The 22,789-nt window shown below is 33.6% G+C and overlaps 2 long non-coding RNA genes and 3 other non-coding genes across 5 annotated transcripts; all 5 read left to right on the forward strand.

The window, feature by feature from the left end:
• The first annotated feature begins 3,627 nt into the window (after window positions 1-3,627).
• TRNAC-GCA lies at window positions 3,628-3,699 on the forward strand. Its single transcript has one exon. It is a non-coding gene; the product is annotated as a tRNA-Cys (tRNA).
• Window positions 3,700-10,601: 6,902 nt separating this feature from the next.
• TRNAH-AUG lies at window positions 10,602-10,674 on the forward strand. Its single transcript has one exon. It is a non-coding gene; the product is annotated as a tRNA-His (tRNA).
• Window positions 10,675-10,679: 5 nt separating this feature from the next.
• LOC109179138 lies at window positions 10,680-20,637 on the forward strand. Its single transcript, XR_002053838.1, has 3 exons — window positions 10,680-10,753; window positions 16,706-16,707; window positions 20,551-20,637. It is a non-coding gene; the product is annotated as an uncharacterized LOC109179138 (long non-coding RNA).
• Window positions 19,079-19,457, forward strand: LOC109179141. Its single transcript, XR_002053841.1, has 3 exons — window positions 19,079-19,159; window positions 19,247-19,316; window positions 19,401-19,457. It is a non-coding gene; the product is annotated as an uncharacterized LOC109179141 (long non-coding RNA).
• Window positions 20,638-21,850: 1,213 nt separating the features above from the next.
• Window positions 21,851-21,922, forward strand: TRNAC-GCA. The gene has a single exon. It is a non-coding gene; the product is annotated as a tRNA-Cys (tRNA).
• The last annotated feature ends 867 nt before the right edge of the window (window positions 21,923-22,789 follow it).

Consider the following 22,789-nt stretch of genomic DNA (forward strand, 5'->3'; position numbering starts at 1 on the left):
ATTATAGAAGACTTAATGACAATACTTATGAAGATGGGTATTGCATAGAAGACTTAATGACAATACTTATCCAGTCACAATGGAAAGACAGCTGGAAGAAATTTGATTTATACTTTCATTTGAACAATAATCCCAAATAGAAGAAATTTGATTTATCAAATGGTGAAAATTTCAAATTTACTAAAATTAATTGAAAATTTTAATAAAAAATTTGACTTAGTAATAAGAGAAAAACAAATAATTAAAAATCCTAAATTAATTGAAATAAATAATTTCATAGATTTGCTATCTAAAAAATTTTCTAATATTCAGATTTCTTCGCAAATTAAATCCAAAACAAAAAACTTTTTGACATACAATTTTGAAGAAGTCAAGAAAAAATTAAATAAATAATGAATCCTTTTTCGGGAAGGTCAAGAACATTAACTTCAGAAGAACCTAGTTCTTCTAGAATTAGCACATTAAACCAAACCAACAGTCCCTCTTATTTAAACAGACTTTTTAAATTTAACTCAAACAAAAATGCCTATAAATTAGAACAAATTGTTGACACAGAAAGAGATTTAAAAATTATGTCAAATGATTGCATTAATACATTAAGACCAAATATGTTATACAGAACTGGAGTTTTAGAAAACAATTCCAGTTTAATTAGAACACATAGATCCGAAATGTTAGAAATACCAGAAGGTAGGACTGAAACATTCGGATTATTAACAAATGAAAGTATAAATCAAATTTCTTCCAAAAAATTTAAATTATATACATTTGGGATTAATTACAATTGGAGTATTGTATTCCAGATAAAGACATACAATATATATATATATATATATATATATATATATATATATATATATATATAGTATACGGCGTCGGCTACGTATATAGCCGACGCCGTATCTGAATTAAAAAAAAATAATAATAATTAATATAGTATACGGCATCGGCTAAGTATATAGCCGACATCGTATCTGAATTAAAAATAAAAAAAATAATTAATATAGTATACAGCGTCGGCTACGTATATAGCCGACGCCGTATACTCATTTCATTTTAACAAAATCGAAGATAAAGACAGATCAGATCAGATCAACGCCTCACCGCCACCGTTTACTTATCTCCACCACCCCAGCGTATATTCAGCTCCACCACCGCCACCTTAGACAGATCAGATCTCTCTTCGCTACCTCGACGCTCGACGCTCGACGGTCGCCGCTCGCCGCTCGCCGCCTCGCCGTTCGCTGCCTCGCCGGTCGTTGCCTTGCCGCCGGACGCCGGACGGCGTCGATTTGATGCATATACGGCAGGTACGTATATATATATATATATATATATATATATATATATATATATATATATATATATATATATATAATCTTTTATATTTTTTGAATTTTGAATTTTATAAATTATTAGTGTATATTTCGAAATTTTAGGTATAATTGTGTATATATTTTTGATTTTATAAGTTATTGGGTTAATTATGAATTGTTGTGTGTGTATATGTGGAATTTTATGAAATATTGTTTATATATTATTGTGTATATTTCGAAATTTTAAGAATAATGCTACTTATGCTATAATATTAATATACACATCACTAATCACTAATAGTATAATGCAGAAGGAGTTGAGTTTACTTTAGGGTGTTTGATCCAGTGCAAGCTTGTTAGAATCTAGATATATAGCACTCTAGTAGGGCTTATTATGAGGACAATGGTTTAATTAAATATAATCTAAATTTATTTTGGAAATTATAAAATTATGACAACCATTAATTATAAAATTTCTAAATTTATTTTGGAAATTTCTTACATTTGCATCTTTATTTAGGTAAAGAATCATTTGTTGAAAACCGAGATTAAATTGGCTATAAAGTTAGCACCCTATTACTAGTGTGTAGGTCAGACGATGCTACATCCAATTTAATATGCAACTAGTAGCAATTTACCATAGATTATACGTATAATTGTTAGGAGAATATTACATTTAAATTATCAAGTCTTTTTTTTTTTTAAATAAATGTTGAGATTAATATTACTAACTATTGTCATAGGGTGATAAGGTATTGGCTCGATCCTAAATCAACTCTAAAAAATATTTAAAGTCACAAAATACTCTGTATGAATGTTGGTGTGTCTGACCTATTCTCACTTAAACTTTAAATTAAACTTTTCTGCTTTGCTTACTTAAAAAAAAAAAAGAAACTTTTCTGCTTTGCTACATCGAAAATATTTGATTGGTTTATTTTTTGTTAGGCGTCAATTGGGTTTGACTAAGTTCAGTCCTTGCTGCGCTCCTCCTCCACTGTTCTTCGCCGGTCTCGGGTACGCAATTTGTCTATTGTGTTTAACAAGATTCAATTCACATTGTGTTTGACATGTTCTTTGGTTAGTTAGGATGTATAAGAAAGCATCTAGAATTGACAAATTGTTATTATTATTATACCTAGATTGCCTTGTACGTGATGGATAAATGCTACTTGTTTGAACTATGTCAATGCTAAAATTATTGTAGTTGTTGTTGTAGTTATTATTATTATAGAAATTTGTTAAAATAGTGTTAACAAATGTTTAATTAAGATTATTATTATTTTAGCGAGATTGGCTTGTACGTGATGGATAAATGCTACTTGTTTGCGTCCATGAAATGCTACTTGTTTGCATTATGTAAATGCTAAAATTATTGTAGTTGTTGTAGTAGTTATTATTGTAGAAATTTGTTAAAATAGTGTTCACAAATGTTTAATTAGAGTTATTATTATCTCGGATTGTCTTTCTTGTCTATCAGGATAGATACAACCTTTTCCGCCATCCTATTTCTACTTCTCCTTTTACTTGTATCTATCTTCATTTCCTTTTCAACTAAGGGTAGTGACATTGGCACGAATTTAACCCATCCAAGAGGCAGCAGCGCATCAAGAAATTGGATGGTACTATCCCAACCGACATACTTGTGTAATCTATTTCACAACTTTGTTGAGTAAAGAAATCCAATATTATCATAAACTAAACCTTTCAAATAAAAAAAAGGAATGGAATTTTGCTTGCTTTGTAAACTAAAAATCTCATGTTCCTAATCTGCAAACAACCTTTTCTTGTGACAAGAGGAAACTAAAAGCTGCCGCCCCTCTTCTATTAGAAAAGCATGTTGGAAAATAATGAACCAAGTCCATTTACGAAAATAATATATATATATACTCACAGGAGAGAGAACATCTATGCTTTATAATTCAATAAGCTTATAAATGACCCTTGTATAAATAGTGGTGCAAATCTACTTCCCAAATCAATATGGGACAAAATCTCATCTTTTTCCCTTCATTTTTCCAACTCGATCAATGGGTCTACTTTGAGAATCAATATATCATTCACCCATTATCCGTTTTGAGTGTACAATATATCAATCTCTTCGTCTCACTATGAAGAACCCGAATCCACTTTGACAAGACCCAAATTGGAAGTGGACCCCACTGATAATTGTCCCACAAAATAGCCACTTAAAATGCAATTTTTCCAACAGATTAAAGCATTTGCTTATTTAAGTTCTGATTATCAACATAAATGCAATTAACTAAATTTTTGTAGAAGTCATAATTAGAAAAATGTCCAATTTAGCAATTAAGGGTCTTTAGCCCAGTGGTAGAGCATTTGATTGCAGATCAAGAGATCATTGGTTCAAACCTGGTAGGGCCCTTGTGTTGTTTGTAATATTAATTTTATTTATTCATTTTTTAATTTTAAATCATAAAAACACAGCACTCCTTGGCCCAATGATTTATTTATACAAACTTTTAAAGATATTAATGTTTAAATTTAATTACAAAAACATTGGACTTTGTGTTCCAATGGATAAGGTGTTGGTCTATGAAACTAGAGATTTTGGGTTCGATCCCCAGCGGAGTTGTAATTTAAGCAAATTACACTAATCATAGACAAAATCTGGAGTGGTTAACCTTTTATTTAAGCAAATTACACTAATCTTAGACAAAATCTGGAGTGGTTAACCTGTTTGTGGCTAGAAGATCTAAGTTCTGGGTGGGTAGTCAGCATTTGGCAGAGCAAGACTTTTTTGCAAATATCTTATTGAACTTCTTAACATTTGTCGCCAAAATCTGGAGTGGTTAACCTGTTTGTGGCTGGAAGATGTAAGTTCTGGGTGGGTAGTCAGCATTTGGCAGAGCAAGACTTTTTTGCAAATATCTTATTGAACTTCTTAACATTTGTCGAAATCCAAATGTCTGGTTTAGCACGCACCATAAACCAGCTTTTCTGGAAATAGACCTCTTCTAAATCATCATCTCAGGCCATAGTAGTTCACCCATCATTATTTGAATTTTTTTTTTTAAATATCATCTCTTATGCTAACTTTTGCCCATTTTCTTGTGGATATCGCTACTGAAGCACACCGCATTGTGGCAGAAAGCTGAGTGAAATTCGTCAGATTGAGCTGTGAGGTGTTGTACTTGTTCTCTTATAATATCTCTGCCATTAGCATTAGCGGTTTTGTACTTGTTCCAGGGCTCAGATTCTCATCTCTGAAAATCGGATTGTCTTTCTTGTCTATCAGGATAGATACAACCTTTTCCGCCATCCTATTTCTACATCTCCGTTTACTTGTATCTATCTTCATTTCCTTTTCAACTAAGGGTAGTGACATTGGCACGAATTTAACCCATCCAAGAGGCAGCAGCGCATCAAGAAATTGGATGGTACTATCCCAACCGACATACTTGTGTAATCTATTTCACAACTTTGTTGAGTAAAGAAATCCAATATTATCATTAACTAAACCTTTCAAATAAAAAAAAAAGGAATGAAATTTTGCTTGCTTTGTAAACTAAAAATCTCATGTTCCTAATCTGCAAACAACCTTTTCTTGTGACAAGAGGAAACTAAAAGCTGCCGCCCCTCTTCTATTAGACAAGCATGTTGGAAAATAATGAACCAAGTCCATTTACGAAAATAATATATATATACTCACAGGAGAGAGAACATCTATGCTTTACAATACAATAAGCTTATAAATGACCCTTGTATAAATAGTGGTGCAAATCTACTTCCCAAATCAATGTGGGACAAAATCTCATCTTTTTCCCTTCATTTTTCCAACTCGATCAATGGGTCTACTTTGAAAATCAATATATCATTAACCCATTATCCGTTTTGAGTGTACAATATATCAATCTCTTCGTCTCACTACGAAGAACCCGAATCCACTTTGACAAGACCCAAATAGGAAGTCGACCCCACTGATAATTGTACAACAAAATAGCCAATTAAAATGCAATTTTTCCAACAGATTAAAGCATTTATTTACTGAAGTTCTGATTATCAACATAAATACAATTAACTAAATTTTTGTAGAAGTCATAATTGCAAAAATGTCCAATTTAGCAATTAAGGGTCTTTAGCTCAGTGGTAGAGCATTTGATTGCATATCAAGAGATCATTGGTTCAAACCTGGTAGGGCCATTGTGTTGTTTGTAATATTAATTTTATTTATTCATTTTTTAATTTTAAATCATAAAAACACAGCACTCCTTGGCCCAATGATTAATTTATACAAACTTTTAAAGATATTAATGTTTAAATTTAATTACAAAAACATTGGACTTTGTGTTCCAATGGATAAGGTGTTGGTCTATGAAACTAGAGATTTTGGGTTCGATCCCCAGCGGAGTTGTAATTTAAGCAAATTACACTAATCATAGACAAAATCTGGAGTGGTTAACCTTTTATTTAAGCAAATTACACTAATCTTAGACAAAATCTGGAGTGGTTAACCTGTTTGTGGCTAGAAGATCTAAGTTCTGGGTGGGTAGTCAGCATTTGGCAGAGCAAGACTTTTTTGCAAATATCTTATTGAACTTCTTAACATTTGTCGCCAAAATCTGGAGTGGTTAACCTGTTTGTGGCTGGAAGATGTAAGTTCTGGGTGGGTAGTCAGCATTTGGCAGAGCAAGACTTTTTTGCAAATATCTTATTGAACTTCTTAACATTTGTCGAAATCCAAATGTCTGGTTTAGCACGCACCATAAACCAGCTTTTCTGGAAATAGACCTCTTCTAAATCATCATCTCAGGCCATAGTAGTTCACCCATCATTATTTGAATTTTTTTTTTTAAATATCATCTCTTATGCTAACTTTTGCCCATTTTCTTGTGGATATCGCTACTGAAGCACACCGCATTGTGGCAGAAAGCTGAGTGAAATTCGTCAGATTGAGCTGTGAGGTGTTGTACTTGTTCTCTTATAATAGCTCTGCCATTAGCATTAGCGGTTTTGTACTTGTTCCAGGGCTCAGATTCTCATCTCTGAAAATCGGATTGTCTTTCTTGTCTATCAGGATAGATACAACCTTTTCCGCCATCCTATTTCTACATCTCCGTTTACTTGTATCTATCTTCATTTCCTTTTCAACTAAGGGTAGTGACATTGGCACGAATTTAACCCATCCAAGAGGCAGCAGCGCATCAAAAAATTGGATGGTACTATCCCAACCGACATACTTGTGTAATCTATTTCACAACTTTGTTGAGTAAAGATATCCAATATTATCATTAACTAAACCTTTCAAATAAAAAAAAGGAATGGAATTTTGCTTGCTTTGTAAACTAAAAATCTCATGTTCCTAATCTGCAAACAACCTTTTCTTGTGACAAGAGGAAACTAAAAGCTGCCGCCCCTCTTCTATTAGACAAGCATGTTGGAAAATAATGAACCAAGTCCATTTACGAAAATAATATATATATACTCACAGGAGAGAGAACATCTATGCTTTACAATACAATAAGTTTATAAATGACCCTTGTATAAATAGTGGTGCAAATCTACTTCCCAAATCAATGTGGGACAAAATCTCATCTTTTTCCCTTCATTTTTCCAACTCGATCAATGGGTCTACTTTGAGAATCAATATATCATTCACCCATTATCCGTTTTGAGTGTACAATATATCAATCTCTTCGTCTCACAACGAAGAACCCGAATCCACTTTGACAAGACCCAAATCGAAAGTGGACCCCACTAATAATTGTCCCACAAAATAGCCACTTAAAATGCAATTTTTCCAACAGATTAAAGCATTTGCTTATTAAAGTTCTGATTATCAACATAAAAGCAATTAACTAAATTTTTGTAGAAGTCATAGTTGGAAAAATGTCCAAGATAGCAATTAAGGGTCTTTAGCTTAATGGTAGAGCATTAGATTACAGATCAAGAGGTCATTGGTTCAAAGTTGGTAGGGCCCTTGTGTTGTTCGTAATATTAATTTTATTTATTCATTTTTTAATTTTAAATCATAAAAACACAGCACTCCTTGGCCCAATGAATAATTTCTACAAACTTTTAAAGATATTAATGTTTAAATTTAATTACAAAAACATTGGACTTCGTGGACCAATGGATAAGGTGTTGGTCTACGAAACTAGAGATTTTGGGTTCGATCCACAGCGGAGTTGTAATTAAAGAAAATTACACTAATCTGAGACAAAATCTGGAGTGGTTAACTTGTTTTTGGCTGGAAGATGTAAGTTCTGGGTGGGTAGTCAGCATTTGGCAGAGCAAGACTTTTTTGCAAATATGTTATTGAACTTCTTAACATTTGTCGAAATCCAAATGTCTGGTTTAGCACGCACCATAAACCAGCTTTTCTGGAAATCGACCTCTTCTAAATCATCATCTCAGGCCATAGTAGTTCACCCATCATTATTTGAATTTTTTTTTTTTAAATATCATCTCTTATGCTAACTTTTGCCCATTTTCTTGTGGATATCGCTACTGAAGCACACCGCATTGTGGCAGAAAGCTGAGTGAAATTCGTCAGATTGAGCTGTGAGGTGTTGTACTTGTTCTCTTATAATATCTCTGCCATTAGCATTAGCGGTTTTGTACTTGTTCCAGGGCTCAGATTCTCATCTCTGAAAATCGGATTGTCTTTCTTGTCTATCAGGATAGATACAACCTTTTCCGCCATCCTATTTCTACATCTCCGTTTACTTGTATCTATCTTCATTTCCTTTTCAACTAAGGGTAGTGACATTGGTACGAATTTAACCCATCCAAGAGGCTGCAGCGCATCAAGAAATTGGATGGTACTATCCCAACCGACATACTTGTGTAATCTATTTCACAACTTTGTTGAGTAAAGATATCCAATATTATCATTAACTAAACCTTTCAAATAAAAAAAAAGGAATGGAATTTTGCTTGCTTTGTAAACTAAAAATCTCATGTTCCTAATCTGCAAACAACGTTTTCTTGTGACAAGCGGAAACTAAAAGCTGCCGCCCCTCTTCTATTAGACAAGCATGTTGGAAAATAATGAACCAAGTCCATTTACGAAAATAATATATATATACTCACAGGAGAGAGAACATCTATGCTTTACAATAAAATAAGCTTATAAATGACCCTTGTATAAATAGTGGTGCAAATCTACTTCCCAAATCAATGTGGGACAAAATCTCATCTTTTTCCCTTCATTTTTCCAACTCGATCAATGGGTCTATTTTGAGAATCAATATATCATTCACCCATTATCCGTTTTGAGTGTACAATATATCAATCTCTTCGTCTCACTAGAAAGAACCCGAATCCACTTTGACAAGACCCAAATCGGAAGTGGACCCCACTGATAATTGTCCCACAAAATAGCCACTTAAAATGCAATTTTTCCAACAGATTAAAGCATTTGCTTATTGAAGTTCTGATTATCAACATAAAAGCAATTAACTAAATTTTTTTAGAAGTCATAGTTGGAAAAATGTCCAAGTTAGCAATTAAGGGTCTTTAGCTCAATGGTAGAGCATTAGATTGCAGATCAAGAGGTCATTGGTTCAAAGCTGCTAGGGCCCTTGTGTTGTTCGTAATATTAATTTTATTTATTCATTTTTTAATTTTAAATCATAAAAACACAGCACTCCTTGGCCCAATGAATAATTTCTACAAACTTTTAAAGATATTAATGTTTAAATTTAATTACAAAAACATTGGACTTCGTGGACCAATGGATAAGGTATTGGTCTACGAAACTAGAGATTCTGGGTTCGATCCCTAGCAGAGTTGTAATTTAAGAAAATTACACTAATCTGAGACAAAATCTGGAGTGGTTAACTTGTTTGTGGCTGGAAGATGTAAGTCCTGGGTGGGTAGTCAGCATTTGGCAGAGCAAGACTTTTTTGCAAATATCTTATTGAACTTCTTAACATTTGTCGAAATCCAAATGTCTGTTTTAGCACGCACCATAAACCAGCTTTTCTGGAAATAGACCTCTTCTAAATCATCATCTCAGGCCATAGTAGTTCACCCATCATTATTTGAATTTTTTTTTTAAATATCATCTCTTATGCTAACTTTTGCCCATTTTCTTGTGGATATCGCTACTGAAGCACACCGCATTGTGGCAGAAAGCTGAGTGAAATTCGTCAGATTGAGCTGTGAGGTGTTGTACTTGTTCTCTTATAATATCTCTGCCATTAGCATTAGCGGTTTTATACTTGTTCCAGGGCTCAGATTCTCATCTCTGAAAATCGGATTGTCTTTCTTGTCTATCAGGATAGATACAACCTTTTCCGCCATCCTATTTCTACATCTCCGTTTACTTGTATCTATCTTCATTTCCTTTTCAACTAAGGGTAGTGACATTGGCACGAATTTAACCCATCCAAGAGGCAGCAGCGCATCAAGAAATTGGATGGTACTATCCCAACCGACATACTTGTGTAATCTATTTCACAACTTTGTTGAGTAAAGATATCCAATATTATCATTAACTAAACCTTTCAAATAAAAAAAAGGAATGGAATTTTGCTTGCTTTGTAAACTAAAAATCTCATGTTCCTAATCTGCAAACAACGTTTTCTTGTGACAAGAGGAAACTAAAAGCTGCCGCCCCTCTTCTATTAGACAAGCATGTTGGAAAACAATGAACCAAGTCCATTTACGAAAATAATATATATATACTCACAGGAGAGAGAACATCTATGCTTTACAATACAATAAGTTTATAAATGACCCTTGTATAAATAGTGGTGCAAATCTACTTCCCAAATCAATGTGGGACAAAATCTCATCTTTTTCCCTTCATTTTTCCAACCCGATCAATGGGTCTACTTTGAGAATCAATATATCATTCACCCATTATCCGTTTTGAGTGTACAATATATCAATCTCTTCGTCTCACTACGAAGAACCCGAATCCACTTTGACAAGACCCAAATCGGAAGTGGACCCCACTGATAATTGTCCCACAAAATAGCCACTTGAAATGCAATTTTTCCAACAGATTAAAGCATTTGCTTATTGAAGTTCTGATTATCAACATAAAAGCAATTAACTAAATTTTTGTAGAATTCATAGATGGAAAAATGTCCAAGATAGCAATTAAGGGTCTTTAGCTCAATGGTAGAGCATTAGATTGCAGATCAAGAGGTCATTGGTTCAAAGCTGGTAGGGCCCTTGTGTTGTTCGTAATATTAATTTTATTTATTCATTTTTTAATTTTAAATCATAAAAACACAGCACTCCTTGGCCCAATGAATAATTTCTACAAACTTTTAAAGATATTAATGTTTAAATTTAATTACAAAAACATTGGACTTCGTGGCCCAATGGATAAGGTGTTGGTCTATGAAACTAGAGATTCTGGGTTCGATCCCCAGCGGAGTTCTAATTTAAGCAAATTACACTAATCTTAGACAAAATCTGGAGTGGTTAACTTGTTTGTGGCTGGAAGATGTAAGTTCTGGGTGGGTAGTCAGCATTTGGCAGAGCAAGACTTTTTTGCAAATATCTTATTGAACTTCTTAACATTTGTCGAAATCCAAATGTCTGGTTTAGCACGCACCATAAACCAGCTTTTCTGGAAATAGACCTCTTCTAAATCATTATCTCAGGCCATAGTAGTTCACCCATCATTATTTGAAAAATACCTTTCTAAATATCATCTCTTATGCTAACTTTTGCCCATTTTCTTGTAGATATCGCTACTGAAGCACACAGCATTGTGGCAGAAAGCTGAGTGAAATTCGTCAGATTGAGCTGTGAGGTGTTGTACTTGTTCTCTAATAATATCTCTGCCATTAGCATTAGCGGTGTTGTACTTGTTCCAGGGCTCAGATTCTCATCTCTGAAAAACGGATTGTCTTTCTTGTCTATCAGGATAGATACAACTTTTTCCGCAATCCTATTTCTACTTCTCCTTTTACTTGTATCTATCTTCATTTCCTTTTCAACTAAGGGTAGTGACATTGGCACGAATTTAACTCATCCATGAGGCAGCAGCGCATCAAGAAATTGGATGGTACTATCCCAACCGTGTAATCTATTTCACAACTTTGTTGAGTAAAGAAATCCTATATTATCATTAACTAAATCTCATGTTCCTAATCTGTAAACAACGTTTCTTGTGACAAGAGGAAACTAAAAGATGCGGTTAACTTTAATTTATGCCCCTCTTCTATTAGACAAGCATGTTGGAAAATAATGAACCAAGTCGATTTACGAAAAATGATTTAACATCGCCATTATAACGTCGGTTTGTCGAAAAACCGACGTTAAATATTTAAATTTAATTTTTAATTTTTAAAAAATATATTTGACGTCGGCTTTTTCGTACCGCCGGCGCCGTATCTATAATATAAATAAATAAATAAAAAATATAGTATAAGGCGTCATCTATTTATAATGCCGATGGGATATACTCAAATTAAAGCGAGTATAAAGCCGACGCCATATACTCGAATTAAAAAATATATATATATGTGTATACAAAGACAGATCAGATCAGATCAACGCCTCACCGCCACCAAAACCCTCCACCACTGCCACCGTTTACTTATCTCCACCACCCCACCGTATATTCAGCTCCACCCCCGCCACCGTAGACAGATCAGATCTCTCTTCGCTGCCTCGACGCTTGACGGTCGTCGCTCGCCGCTCGCCGCCTTGCCGTTCGCTGCCTCGCCGCTTGCCGCTCGCCGGTCGTTGCCTCGCCCGCGCTGCCTCGCCGCCGGACGCCGCACGGCGTCGATCTGACGCATATACGGCAGGTATATATATGTATATATATATATATATATATATATGTGTATGTATATATATATACACTAAAAATAGTTTTTTATATATATATATCTAATTAATCTTTTATATTTTTTGAATTTTGAATTTTATAAATTATTATTGTGTATATTTCAAAATTTTAGGAATAATTGTGTATATATTTTTGATTTTATAAGTTATTGGGTAAATTATGAATTGTTGTGTGTGTATATGTGGAATTTTATGAAATATTGTTTATATATTATTGTGTATATTTCGAAATTTTAAGAATAATGCTACTTATGCTATAATATTAATATACACATCACTAATCACTAATAGTATAATGCAGAAGGAGTTGAGTTTACTTTAGGGTGTTTGATCCAGTGCAAGCTTGTTAGAATCTAGATATATAGCACTCTAGTAGGGCTTATTATGAGGACAATGGTTTAATTAAATATAATCTAAATTTATTTTGGAAATTATAAAATTATGACAACCATTAATTATAAAATTTCTAAATTTATTTTGGAAATTTCTTACATTTGCATCTTTATTTAGGTAAAGAATCATTTGTTGAAAACCGAGATTAAATTGGCTATAAAGTTAGCACCCTATTACTAGTGTGTAGGTCAGACGATGCTACATCCAATTTAATATGCAACTAGTAGCAATTTACCATAGATTATATGTATAATTGTTAGGAGAATATTACATTTAAATTATCAAGTCTTTTTTTTTTAAAAAAATAAATGTTGAGATTAATATTACTAACTATTGTCATAGGGTGATAAGGTATTGGCTCGATCCTAAATCAACTCTGAAAAATATTTAAAGTCACAAAATACTCTGTATGAATGTTGGTGTGTTTGACCTATTCTCACTTAAACTTTAAATTAAACTTTTCTGCTTTGCTTACTTAAAAAAAAAAAAAAAGAAACTTTTCTACTTTGAAAATATTTGATTGGTTTATTTTTTGTTTGGCATCAATCGGGTTTGACAAAGTTTAGTCCTTGCTGCAATCCTCCTCCACTGTTCTTCGCCGGTCTCGGGTACGCAATTTGTCTATTGTGTTGAGCAAGATTCAATTCACATTGTGTTTGACATGTTCTTTGGTTAGTTAGGATGTATAAGAAAGCATCTAGAATTGACGAATTGTTATTATTATTATACCTAGATTGCCTTGTACGTGATGGATAAATGCTACTTGTTTGCGTCCATGAAATGCTACTTGTTTGCATTATGTAAATGCTAAAATTATTGTAGTTGTTGTAGTAGTTGTTATTATAGAAAATTGTTAAAATAGTGTTAACAAATGTTTAATTAGAGTTATTAATATCTAGATTGACTTGTACGTGATGGATAAAAGTTGGATGATAGCTAATCGACTTAGTACGGAATACGAAGATGGAGTTAGAAAATTTTTAGACTTTGCAAAGAGTAACCTTCCGAATAGTAATAACAGGTGGTTGTGTCCTTGTAAGAAATGTTGTAATCAGAAAAAGTTAGGTGAAGAGGACATATATATGATGATCTAATCGTTAATGGGATTAATCCATATTATACACAATGGATTTGGCACTGTGAACGCGATGTGTCTACGACATCTAATGTGTATGTTGACAATGAAGATAATGAGTCTGAAGATCGGTTGGATGAAATTTTTCGCGATGTCGGAGAAGAGTTTACCAATCGGTCAAATGAGTTAGATGAATTATTGAATGATTCAAAACAACCGTTATGGCCGGGGTGTAGTAAATATTCCCGATTATCTGCTATATTAAAATTATTCAACTTGAAAGCTGGGAATGGGTGGAGTGACAAGAGCTTTACTGCGTTACTTGAAATAGTAAAGGACATGCTTCCAGATGGTAATGAACTTCCCAATAGTACGTATGATGCCAAAAAGATTTTGTGTCCAATGGGTATGGGATATACAAAGATACATGCTTGCCCTAACGATTGCATATTGCTTAGGAATGATTACAAAGATTTGCATGCATGTCCAATATGTGGGGCATCTCGTTATAAAACAAGCGAGAATGTTGCTGGTAAAGTACGTTTGAAAAGGCCACCAGCTAAAGTTTTGTGGTATCTCCCAATTCATCCAAGATTTAAGTGTCTGTTTGCAAATCCAAGTGATGCGAAGAACTTAACATGGCATGCAGATCAAAGGATTTCTGATGGCAAGCTTCGACACCCGGCTGATTCTTCTCAATGGATAACATTTGATAATGCATTTCCTAAATTTGGTCACGAGTCGAGAAATCTTAGACTTGGACTTTGTACTGATGGTATTAACCCCCACGGGAATCTAAGTAGCAAGCATAGCTCGTGGCCAGTTATGTTGATAATTTATAATCTACCCCCTTGGTTGTGTATGAAACGAAAATACATATTATTATGTTTGATGATTCCTGGGCCAAAACAACCAGGTCATGATATAGATGTTTATTTGGCGCCTTTAATTGATGACTTGAAGTAATTATGGGATGAAGGTGTATTAGTGTTTGACGCATACCGGAAGGAGACTTTTAAGTTGCATGCAATGCTTTTTTGCACAATCAATGACTTTCCAGCGTATGGAAATCTGTCTGGATATAGTGTCAAAGGTCATAAGGCATGCCCCATATGTGAAGATAATACATGTTATCATCAACTTGTTCTAGGTAGAAAGACGGTATACATGGGGCATCGGAGATTTCTTGATAAATTTCACCCTTATCGAAATTTAAAAAAGGCATTCAATGGGGTGCAAGACTATACAGATGCTCCACAACCATTGACTGGGAATCAAGTATATGAACGAGTTGAATGCATCAGTGTTACTTTCGGTAAGACTCAGAAGCTTAAATCTGAAAGAGGTAAGAGGTCAAAATCTACAAATGAGAAGAGTCCGTGGAAAAAGAAATCTATATTCTTTGATCTTCCATATTGGAAGACACTAGATGTGAGACATAGTATTGATGTGATGCATGTGGAGAAAAATGTATGTGATAGACTGGTTGGAACTCTTTTAGACATAAAAGGTAAGTCTAAAGATGGACTCAATGTTAGATTGGATTTGGTTGAAATGTGTATACGGCCTACATTAGCTCCATGTTCCGAGGGTAAGAAAACATATTTGCCTCCCGCTGCTCATACTTTATCAAGAAAGGAGAAAATAAGTTTTTGTGAGTGTTTACGTGGAGTAAAGGTACCACAATGGTATTCATCAAATATCAGTAGACTTGTTAATATGCAAGATTTAAAATTGGTGGGTTTGAAGTCTCATGATTGTCATGTCTTAATGCAACAACTATTGCCAGTGGCTGTTAGAGACATATTGCCTAAAAAGTTGAGATACACCATCATAAGACTTTGTTTCTTTTTCAATGCAATTTGTGGAAAAGTTATTGATCCAGACAAATTAGATGAGTTGCAAAATGAAATTATTGTTACACTGTGTCAGCTAGAGATGTACTTTCCACCTTCATTTTTTGATATCATGGTTCATTTGCTTGTGCATTTGGTTAGAGAGATCAAACATTGCGGTCCAGCTTATTTGAGGTGGATGTACCCATTTGAACGGTACATGAAAGTATTAAAAGGTTATGTTAGGAACCGATATAGGCCGGAAGCATCTATTGTTGAAAGCTATGTTGCTGAGGAGGTTACTGAGTTTTGTACTGAATATTTGGCAGGAGTTGAGTCTATTGGAGTTTCTAAGAATCGGCATGAAGGAAGAATTACTGGGAAGGGTACTCGAGGAGTCAAAGTGAATGTTATGCCTCGTGAAGATGATGACCAGGCACACTTGTACATCTTGCATAATACAAGTGAAGTCGAACCGTATTTAGATGAACACAAGGCGTTGATTAGGGAGCAAAATCCAAAAAGGATAGACATGTGGATTGTGGGTGAACATAATCGAACTTTTATCAGTTGGTTCAAAAATAAAGTTCTTAAAGAGAATAATGTTTCTGAAACTGTTTCATGGTTAGCACATGGTCCTGGTTTGGATGTCTTATGTCATAATGGATATGACATTAATGGGTTTTCATTTTATACAAAAGCTCAAGATGAAAAGAGCACTATGCAAAATAGTGGAGTTACTTTGGTTGCAAATTCAATGCCTTTTAGTAGTTCGAAAGGTCCAAATCCCGTGTTTGCAGAGTTGTCATATTATGGTGTGATTGAAGAAATATGGGAAGTTGATTATGTTTCATTTAGGGTCCCGGTGTTTCGATGTAGATGGGTAGATAATAAACATGGTGTAAAAGTTGATGAGTTAGGATTTACCCTTGTAGATTTTAATCGGGAAGGACACAAAAATGAGCAGTTTATAATGACATCCCAAGCAAAACAAGTCTTTTATGTTAGTGATCCTTGTGACAAAAAATGGTCCATTGTTCTTCATGGAAAGAGACAAATTGTTGTAGATGAGAATGAAGATGTTAGTTTTGATATTGAGGAAATACCACCATTTTCGTCAAGTTTATTGCCCCCCGTTATTCATAATGAGATAGATGAAGTGCATGCATCACGAGATGATCATCGTGAAGGGATATGGGAGAATTGATTATTATATGTAATGCTTTAATTCGGTATTTATTCTGTTTTTATATTTTCTTATTCTAATATTTCTATATATTCTAATAATTTTTCTTTCTAAACAGCCGTACGGATTCCACAGATGGTGGTGGTACTACAGAAGGTACTCAGAGTACTCAAAGTAGTACTACTAAGAAGAGGGGTGCCACTCGTATGCAAAAAATCATTAAGTAACGTAATTTTGGGAAACTATAAATTGAGCTTGATGGATTCGAGTCTGTCTATGGGAAAGCTGGCATTGAATTTAAAAGTTATGTTGGATTAGTGGGACGAATCAATACTCCTATCACAATAAAAGAATGATCGGATGTCCCAGAAGATACTAAAGCTACTATTTGGAAAGAAATCCTGGTAAGCTAGATTTAGATTTATTCAAAATGTTAATATAATTACATTTCTTACTAATAAATAATGTTGTTTTGTAGAGTACTTATGATATTCCCGACACCATTGATATGAAGAGACATTGGTTAAGCTATGTGAATGACCGGTGGAGAGATTTCAAAACAAAATTGACGAACAAGTATATATACGGTTGCTATGTAGGTCAGAACCCTTGTGAAACATACGACTTCCTTGAACAAGAGACATGGAATGAGTTTTATCAGTCGCATACAGGTGAATCATATGAGGTATCATTATTATTCTATCAATATTTTAAAAAAGGGATACAGAATGATGTATCATATGATTAATATTTTGTATGTATGTAGGCAACAAGGAAAAAATATCAAGACATACAGGCTAAGAATATTCATCCACATCTTTTAGCTCGAGGAGGTTATAAAAGGTTGGAGAAGATGATGATGGACGCGAATTTGAAACAACAACAAGCATGTGCTGATGCAGATCCGTCGTATACAATGACTCCTCTAAGTCCCATAAGTAGAGCCGAAAAATGGAAGAAAGCAAGAATGTACAAGTCAGGAAATTATCGCACTGATTCAACTAGATTGGTGGCGGAAAAAATTGTAAGTACATATCTTGTCATACTACAGTAATAGTAATTATTATTGAATAGTTTTTATATATGTTAGGATGATCTTGAGTTGCAAATTTCTCAAGGAGAATTTTTTGAGGATGGAAGAAAGGATTCATTGACTGTTGCATTGGGTACCGATGAGCATTGTGGACGTGTTAGAGCCATGGGAAGAGGACATGGCATCAAAAGTGTATTTGGCCATGCAAAACGTCGCCAAAAGACTCCACAAGATGTTCAACAAATCGTTGATGCTGCTGTTGCAGTAGCGTTAGAAAAACAAAAAGCAGGAAAATATTTCTGAACGGGAAGAATTTGGTCAACGATTAACATAGCAATTTGAGGCAAAAATAGCTAGTATGATGTTGCAATTTAAAGCTATGCAGACTCCTTTACAACCAAAGCAGGTGGATGACGTATGTGTGGATACTGTGCCATCACCTCCAAGTGACAAAGCTAGTTCCCCAGACCCTTTTAGTAATTTACCGGCTGTAAGTATTCGTTTATAGTTATCTTATTATTATTTATCAATAAAATTTTATATGATTTTTAATTAAAAATTATTGTAGTTAGGGGCACGATGTCAATTCTTCTTAGAAGATCCAATTAGACGTACAGTGGCATATGGGACAGCATACAGTGGTGGACAAGTTCATGGGGTTGTACTGGATGTAAATAATGTGAAAGTGAGTGTAAATCAAGTTCGTGATCCAACTGCACGTGTACCATTCCCCACCAGTGAGGTTCAGCTTGTAAGTGATGCAATGGAACACTTTATCATTTGGCCAAAGAAGCTGGTAGAGTTATGTACTGAAGCTAATGCAGTATGTATACTGATAATATTTCTATTTTAAAATAATAAGTAATTTACTTTTAAAAATAATAATTCTTACTTTTATTATAATTCACAGTTAAAAGACAATACCATGGACAGTAGTGTTGTTCCATATTCTTTGACTGCTGATTGCAAAAAGGCTTTTACAATAGCTCGCCGTTTCGAACAGAATCTTGTGATCCATGTGGCTCGTGGTATTATGGGCAAGATTGATTATGACTTGCACCTTGAAAGTGTGGAGATAATGCGTTTCTTAAGTATGGACACCATCGATGTTTCTCTAGTTCAGTTCTTTATATAATTGGTAATCTATGTATAATTATATTGGTTGTGTTTGTGAATAGGGGTATTTACATCAATTTTGAGTTGGCATCAAAAGACACGTATGACATCCTAGATCCATATTGGATTCAACCAAAAATGAATAATACAGAAGAAAGGAAATCATATATAAATGCCACCATGCAGTATGAGAAGAAAAATGTATATTTAGCCCCATACGTTCTCAAGTAAGTTTTAATTACGTTTTAAATTAAAGTGCTTATATATAATATATTTTTATTATATATTATATTTACTTATTTACTTATAACTAATAAATTACTTATTTGTAGTGAGCATTAGATGCTGATGGCGATTTCTCCTAGATTAAATGAAATTTTTTGGTTTGATTCACTTGGTCATGGGCAAACATATAATGGGAACGTATGTATATTTATATAATGAATTAATAGTTATTATTAAACTAGTGATGCCAAATATTTACATATATTTTATGTCTTATATGAATAGGTGTATGGCTGCAACAAGCATGATGAGTGGAAAGAAACAATCTCGTCCACCGAAATGGACTACATGTTTGGTAAGTACTTCTTTCACTTTGTAAAACATGCAAACGTATTGTTTTTTATTACTTTTAGCTAATTTTATTGTAATTCAAATGTAGTGTCCTATACAAAAAGGAAGCACCGAATGTGGTTATTATGTGATGAAATTCATGTGGAAAATTGTTTCCAACAACCTAAGCAAAGGAATGGATAAGGCAAGTAATTTAATAATACATATTTCTTCTTCAAATGTTGTTTAAAATATTTGCTTATTTATTATTTTTATTTTTTTTGAACTTTGTAGATTTTGGAAAGACAAGGAAGATTGCCCTACAACAAACAAGTGGTCGAAGTTTCTTATTGATGAATGGGTTAATAAAACGTTGCTCAATTCATACTACATTATGTTTAAAACTACTTTGTGTTTATTGGGTTGATGTTAATTAGTAGTTTTGTTGCTTGAATTAGTTGATGTTGATTGTGTTTATAGTAGTTTATGTAGATTGTGTTATTTATATTAATATTATATTATTTTTAGTAGCTTAATTAGTTTCATGTTTAGTACGTAGCTTGAATTATTTGATGTTGATGTTGAATGTAACTAGCTGCACAGGTTCTGATTGATACAGCACGTTGGGCTAGAAAGCATCAAACATTTTTAATATATAAAAAAAAAATAGACACATACGACGTCGGCTAATATCCTATTAGCCGACGTCTTATAATTATATATTATTTAAAATAATGATACGACGTCGGCTAATAGGCTACTAGCCGATGTCGTATCATTATTATTTTTTTTTTAAATACATACGACGTTGGCTAATAGACTATTAGCCAACGTCGTATCATTATTATTTTTTTTTAAATACATATGAAGTCGGGTAAAAAGATAAGGAGCATTGGACTTCGTGGCCCAATGGAAAAGGCGCTAGTTTATAAAACTAGAGGTTCTGGGTTTAATCCCCAATGGAGTCGTAATTTAAACACTTCTTACACCACACCTTTGTAACCCAAGAATTCATAAAAAATTCAAGTATTTAATTATTTTAAAATTCAGAAGTAAAGCATCAAATCAACATTACTACATTAAAATACTCACACACAATGTGACAAAAATGATGATTTTTTTTCTTTAGGAATGGGATGTTGATAAAAGCAAACTATTTTAATCTTAGACAAAATCTGGAGTGGTTAATAAAAGCAAATTATACTAATCTTAGACAAAATCTAGAAGTGGTTAACCTGTTTGTGGCTGGAATATGTAAGTTCTGGGTGGGTAGTCAGCATTTGGCAGAGCAAGACTTTTTTGCAAATATCTTATTGAACTTCATAGCTATTGTCCAAATCCAAATGTCTTGTTTAGCATGCACAATAAACTAACTTTTCTAAAAATAGACCTCTTCTAAATCAACATCTCAGGCCATAGTAGTTCACGAATCATTATTTGAAAAATACCTTTCTAAATATCATCTCTTATGCTAACTTTTGCCTATTTTCTTGTAGATATCGCAACTGAAGCACACAACATTATTGCAGAAAGCTGAGTGAAATTCGTCAGATTGAGCAGTGAGTTGTTGTATTTGTTCTCTTATAATATCTCTGCCATTAGCATTTGCGGTGTTGTACATGTTCCAGGGCTAAGATTCTCATCTCTGAAAATCAGATTGTCTTTCTTGTCTATCAGGATAGAAACAACTTTTTCCGCCATCCTATTTCTACTTCTCCTTTTACTTGTATCTATCTTCATTTCCTCTTCAACTAAGGGTAGTGACATTGGCACGAATTTAAGCCATCCAAGAGGCAGCAGCGCATCAAGAAATTGGATGATACTATCCCAACCGACATACTTGTGTAATCTATTTCACAACTTTGTTGAGTAAAGAAATCCAATATTATCATTAACTAAACCTTTCAAATAAAAAAAAGGAATGGAATTTTGCTTGCTTTGTAAACTAAAAATATCATGTTCCGAATCTGCAAACAACCTTTCTTGTGACAAGAGGAAACTAAAAGCTGCGGTTAACTTTAATTTATGCCCCTCTTCTATCAGACAAGCATGTTGGAAAATAATGAACCAAGTCGATTTACGAGAATAATATATATGTATATAGATATATATATATATATATATATATATATACTCACAGGAGAGAGAACATCTATGCTATACAATTTAATAAGTCTATAAAAGACGCTTGTATAAATAGTGGTGCAAATCTACTTCCCAAATCAATGTGGGACAAAATCTCATCTTTTTCCCTTCATTTTTCCAACTCGATCAGTGGGTCTACTTTGAGAATCAATATATCATTCACCCATTATCCGTTTTGAGTGTACAATATATCGATCTCTTCGTCTCACTATGAAGAACCCGAATCCACTTTGACAAGACCCAAATCGGAAGTGGAACCCATTGATAATTGTACAACAAAATAGCCACTTAAAATGAAATTTTTCCAACAGATTAAAGCATTTGCTTATTGAAGTTCTGATTATCAACATAAATGCAATTAACAAAATTTTTTGTAGAAGTTATAGATGGAAAAATGTCCAATTTAGCATTTAAGGGTCTTTAACTCAGTGGCAGAGCATTTGATTGCAGATTAAGAGGTCACCGGTTCAAACCCGGTAGGGCCCTGATGTTGTTTCTAATATTAATTTCATTTATTTTTTTTTAATTTTAAATCATAAAAACACAGCACTCCTTGGCGCAATGAATAAGTTCTACAAACGTTTAAAGATATTAATGTTTAAATTTAATTGCATAAGCATTGGATTTCATGGCCCAATGGATAAGGCGCTTGTCTACGAAACCAGAGATTCTAGTTCCGATCCCTAGCGGAGTTTTAATTTAAACATTTCTTGCACCACATCTTAGTACGCCAAGAATTCATAAAAAATTCAAGTATTTATTTGTTTTAAAATTCAGAAGTAAAGCATCAAATCAACATTACTACATTAAAATACTCACACACAATGTGAAAAAAATGAAGATTTTTTTTTTCTTAAGGAATGGGATGTTGATAAATGCAAACTATTTTAATCTTAGACAAAATGTGGAGTGGTTAATAAAAGCAAATTATACTAATCTTAGACAAAATCTGGAGGTTGTTAACCTGTTTGTGGCTGGAATATGTAAGTTCTAGGTGGGTAGTCAGCATTTGGCAGAGCAAGATTTTTTTGCAAATATCTTATTGAACTTCTTAGCTATTGTCCAAATCCAAATGTCTGGTTTAGCATTCCCCATAAACCAACTTTTCTGAAAATAGACCTCTTCTAAATCAGCATCTCAGGCCATAGTAGTTCATCCATCATTATTTGAAAAATACCTTTCTAAATATCATCTCTTATGCTAACTTTTGCCCATTTTCTTGTATATATCGCTACTGAAGCACACAGCATTTTTGCAGAAAGCTGAGTGAAAATCGTCAGATTGAGCAGTGAGGTGTTGCACTTGTTCTCTTATAATATCTCTGCCATTAGCATTAGCGGTGTTGTACTTGTT

This window comes from Ipomoea nil, unplaced genomic scaffold (genome assembly GCF_001879475.1).
Source record: "Ipomoea nil cultivar Tokyo-kokei standard unplaced genomic scaffold, Asagao_1.1 scaffold0878, whole genome shotgun sequence".
In the NCBI taxonomy this organism is placed as follows: Eukaryota; Viridiplantae; Streptophyta; class Magnoliopsida; order Solanales; family Convolvulaceae; genus Ipomoea; species Ipomoea nil.